This window comes from Penaeus monodon, chromosome 16, assembly GCF_015228065.2.
Source record: "Penaeus monodon isolate SGIC_2016 chromosome 16, NSTDA_Pmon_1, whole genome shotgun sequence".
Classification (NCBI taxonomy): Eukaryota; Metazoa; Arthropoda; class Malacostraca; order Decapoda; family Penaeidae; genus Penaeus; species Penaeus monodon.
In genome coordinates, this window is record NC_051401.1 from 16,147,649 (window position 1) to 16,152,648 (window position 5,000).

General features: G+C 33.8%; 1 protein-coding gene across 1 annotated transcript in view; it reads left to right on the forward strand.

The window, feature by feature from the left end:
* The first annotated feature begins 1,779 nt into the window (after positions 1-1,779).
* Positions 1,780-5,000, forward strand: part of LOC119582563 (F-box/LRR-repeat protein 2-like) — a 72,167-nt gene continuing 68,946 nt past the window's right edge. The window contains exon 1 of the mRNA XM_037930921.1: positions 1,780-1,821. The gene's annotated coding sequence lies outside the window, so the exon portion shown is untranslated. The remainder of the gene's footprint in view (positions 1,822-5,000) is intronic.

A 5,000-nucleotide genomic window follows, 5' to 3' on the forward strand; every position in this document is an offset into this window, starting at 1 on the left:
TTTTTTTAAATTATAATCACATCATCATCATTTTCATAACTTTTTTTTCTGTTTGTAGCTTTGTTATCAGCATATCTTTTTTGCTGTTGTCATTATTATACCTTTATTATCATTTTTGTCATGATCTCATCATTGTTGCTTTTGTTTTTTGAAATTTAATATCTTTTTTTCTATTTTTTTGTTTATTATCTTTTTTATCATGTTTTTCCCCCTTTTTTTATGACCATTTTTTTTATCAATTTTGTTATTTTTGTGTACTTTTAATTGTTTACAGATTTTCGTTTTTTTTGTTTTTGAGGTTAAAAGCATACCCAAATTTAAAACTAATATCAAAGTTTCTAATTGGGGTTTTCTACTTTAGGAATAAAAAAAGACATAGAGATATTTCTATCCCTTTGGCTATAGTTAAGGGAATTTCATGTAAAGGGGACTAGGTTTTTAAATATTTCACTAGATTATGCCATAAATAAAATAGCAGAGCACTTTTTGTTACATTTTTCCTTGATTTTGCGAGCTTCATTGGAGTAAGTTTTTTGTTTTATATGCATTTAGAAATGTTGATAAAAATTTTTTTTTTTGTGTGTGTTTGTGTGTTTTGTTTGGGGTTTTGTGTATAAAGTAAAGTAACGGGGGTAATAATAATAGATTTAATTATCTAACGGTGGGAATTTTGTTAAAAATTTTACATTTCATGTTTTTTTTTTATCAAATATTTCATGATTTGTCATTTTTGTAATTTATTCCCCCCTTCCCAAGGGATTGTAACCTTTATGATATACTGTCAAATATTACATTTTGTAAACTAAAATATAGAATGTTTTTTGAATAGGCCCTTGCTAAGAAACCTGAAGACGAAACTTCTATCAGTTCCCTTTGAAGAATGTGATACTTCCCTGCCTGCTCAAGATCCTACAGATTTTCTGTTTCCCCCATCCCCTCGGTTTGGGGCCCCCCAAAAACTCTCTCTGCAGGTCCCAATCTCTTTCCATCTGCCATTACAAAAGGTTCCCTTTCCGATGGACGAGGAAAGTGCCCGTCACGGCTCACCTTCAAGCACTTTTAGAATACGTAAAAAAAAAACGCAAAGACGCTGAAGGAACTAGCTTTGGCGGGACATATTGACGGAATCCTGTATCCTTATCAAAATTTCCTGGGTTAGAGATGAGTCTTTACATTTAATGTCATGTGACCAGTGTCTAAGAGTGGAGTGGACTTGCTTTGTCAGAACCAAAAATCCATCTTAGATCTTGACTTGAGCTTGTGTTCTCGCATGACAGACTTGGCAGTGCTCTCTGTGTGTCAGCATCTTACCCATATCAAGAAGCTAAATCTCCGTAGATGTAAAAGGAAATTACTGAGGTGAGGTCACTCACTTTGTTTTGAAAATTTTGTTTTTTTTTTTTTTTTTTTTTTTTGTTATATGGAGACATCACTGCAGCTAATTAGAATATATTGAATTTCACTTTGTCTCATTATATCTAAAATTAAAACACCTGTCCATCATAAGTTTTTTTTTTTTATGTACCTTTTTTCCCCTCAAGAAAAAAACAGTTTTGTTTAAAAAATGAAATGATATTTTATGCAAAATGGTATCAGGCATAAGACAGTGAACCCCTTTGAGGAGCTGAACATTTCCCACTCGGCATCACCTCTGAGGGGGTTTTGGGGAAACCCCTTGGGCAAGGACCCCCCGTCCCATTTAAAGTACTAAATGTTGCCCATCCACCAGGGAAGGCATTTAAATATAGCACATACTGCCAAAACCTGACTTTCCTAGATGTATCAATGTGCACTGGAGGAATCAATGATAAAAGTGTACAGGTGAGAGGATGAGTAAAGAATATTATGACTTGCAAATTTTTCATTTTTATTTTATAAATTTTTTATCAGCAGAGTAAAGCACTCATAACTTACTATTGTCAAAGAAGTGGGACCGATTTTTTTATTTTGGTTATGATTAAAATTTTTTAATATATTTTTGCTTCTAAAAAAAAATTTTTTAACCCTTGCCCAAGGTGGCAGACGCACATCCCTTTTTTTTTTTCATGGCGGGCATCTCCCGGGGCATGTACGTACTACCAGGTGTATGTAGGAATGCCATGGTTTTTTTTTGCAAAAACGGAAAAATATTATTTTTCTGCCACTGAAAGTGTGATTAAGTCATTTTTAATACTTTCTCATGTTTAATATGCAAAAAAAAAAAAAAAAAAAACAAAAAAAACATTTCAACTCCAGATGCCAACACTGTATTTTTTTCAGACTTTTTCGAATAATGATCAATAGGGAGTTTTTTAAATAACAACAAAAAATCCTTCAGTCTGATTTACAGGAAATATGGCAAGTAAATTTGAAAAAAATGAAAACTGAAAATACAACATATGCTTTAGTTTAAGAAGAAACGGCAAGGTCGGGTTTTTTTGGCATGAGGGGTGCGCATTAGGGCGACATAAAAATTTTTTTTTGTTTGTTTTTTTCCAAAGCCTGTATTTGTCATTTGAACATGGAGGACCAGAATAGGTTGTTTAGGATGGAAATATTGTCTTCCCAAAGGCAGTGCTTTCCAGCCATGGCTCAGGATGGTACTTTGCTCTTATTTTACAAGTGGAAAAATAAAGGGCCCTTCAAATTTACCCACTTAATTTTCCTCCAAGAACTTTGTGCACTCACAGAAAGTTATTCCCATTAAACCTGGCCCTTCAACCAAATTTTTTTTTGTCCCACTTTCCCCAATCACTCTGGCCCCCTCAGCGATTTTCTTGATGGCAGTTTCCTTGCCCAGCCCAGCCAAATTTTTTCATGATGGATGGCACCACCCAAATCCAATGGGTTAAGAAAAACAAAAATTAATCTTTAAACCATTATAAAAAAGGAAAGTTTCTTAACAGGCAATCTGCAAGTCTCTAAGTAAGCTCCAGACCTTAAACCTAAGTGGATGTACTGCAGTGACAGACATTGGACTTGCTGGTCATGGGCTTGGTCGCAAAAAACCGGGTGCCCGATATGGGACGGCCTGTCGTTTAAAAATTTTGGGGCGAATAGGGTAGCCTTTACCTTTTAAAATTTAAATGTGTTTCATGGATGTTTGCATGCAGTATTTAACATGGGGTAAATGATATATTGTTTTTTTGTTTGTGTTGTTTAGTTTTTCATGCAGGTCTTCAGATATTTTATTTTCCCACTAAAATTTTAAGTAATACAAAAAAAAGTCTAAACCAAAACAATAAAAAGAATTTCTAAAAAAGGTTTGCATAAAATTTGAAGGAAAAAAAAAAAAAAAAAAAAAAAAAAGGGCAAATTTTTATTAATATTTTTTGAACAAATGAAAGCACAATCAAAAACCAGTGTGAAACCGCTTTTATTTTTTTAAGCACCTAATTCAAAAATTGTTTAAACCCAAGCTTAGAATTTATTTTTCCTTTACTTTGTTATAGACCCTTTTTTAAACCCCTCTAGGCCGAGGCAGAGAGTGACCGGGTAAAAAAGCGATTTTAAGAAGTACTTGAAGAAAATTTAGAACAGAGGAACTACAAATTTGGGTTGGGTAATCTCCAGGTACAGGAATAAAATATTTTTTAAAGTAGTTTTATTTACTTTTTTTTTTTTTTATATACTAGTCTGTTAAAAATGTTTGAACTTGAGTTTACATCCTTCTATCATGAATTGACTTGCTTTCTGAGTTTTTGTTTTCAAGTTCATTCCTGAAAGTTTTGGCAAAGGGTTAATGTTAAATTTAATTTTTTTTGCTTTTTTAAAATTTGATTGAAAAAAATAATGCATGAAGAATCGCTTATCAAACTTTTTCCCTTTTCTATGTGCAGGGGGTTTAGGGGATTTGAACCATGTGGCTGTAAAAAAGTGACAGACATCACCCTGCCCCAGCTTTACCCCTGCAAGAACTAAGTACTTAATCTTCACACTCCCAAAGGGGTTTTTGTAATTCTGATTTTATTATATTATTACCAAATTTTTGACAAGAATTTTTGTTATGTTTCAAAACTAAATATATCTTTTACCCCCTCCCCCTAGCCTTCCACAAAAGTTAAATTTTATTTTAGTTGTGGAGTTTTGTCTTACCTCGGGACCTACAGACCTAATTCAAGAAGGTAGGGAGGAAGGTTTTAAATTTAGCAACCAGTGCCCCTTTTGAAGTTTCAGCTAGAAACTGTGGCCAGACAACCGATCAAGTGACCCGCCCTTTCCATCCCCTAAAGCTATTAAAGACGTGGATTACGGTATTATATCCTTTTTTTTTTTTTCTTTTCCTTTCTTTATTCTATTTGCTACCTTCCATTTTCTTCAAAAATTTTTCATCTCTTTTATTTCTTTTTATGCATCAATTTACCGATAAAGAGTGTTTTGAAAAGGGGGACTGATTAGATATGTGCTCTCGGTTATATTTATGTACTTTTGGTTTTTACCCCCATTTTCCTTTATGCATAAGTGATGTATTATATAAAGAAAAGTTGATACAAAAACTCTCAATATTTCTACGCTTGCTTTAAGCTGACGGTGGCTCGGACTCCCTGACAATTGCAAAACTCCCCAGACTTAGATGTGAGGGGTGTGAAAAGATAGTCTGGACAAGTCCTTTTTTGCCAGGGAGGACCCCTCGGCTCCAAAACCTGCACCCCGTGGTGTAAGGAAAAAACCCTTAAATGAAGCCCAAAAGGATGGCCTTCACAAAGTGCAAAAAAATTTCCCCCCTTCCCCTCTCTGCCAAAAAGAAGAAAATAATCGGATGTGGGGGAGGAAGGGGGATTTCAACCATGACATTAAAAAAAAAATCAAATTGTGTTTCTAGTTTGTTTGGGGTTTTTGTGTGTTAAATGCTGAAAATGATTACAGGGAAAGGGTTGAAAAAATTTTATATTTTTGGGAAAAGAGATTTTTGTATTTTTTTAAAATTTTGGGCTCGGGAAGTTTTGCTATATTTATATTATAAATTTTTGTGTGGGTTTGGGGTTTTTTGTGTGTGGGGTGTGTGTGGTGTGTGTTTTTTG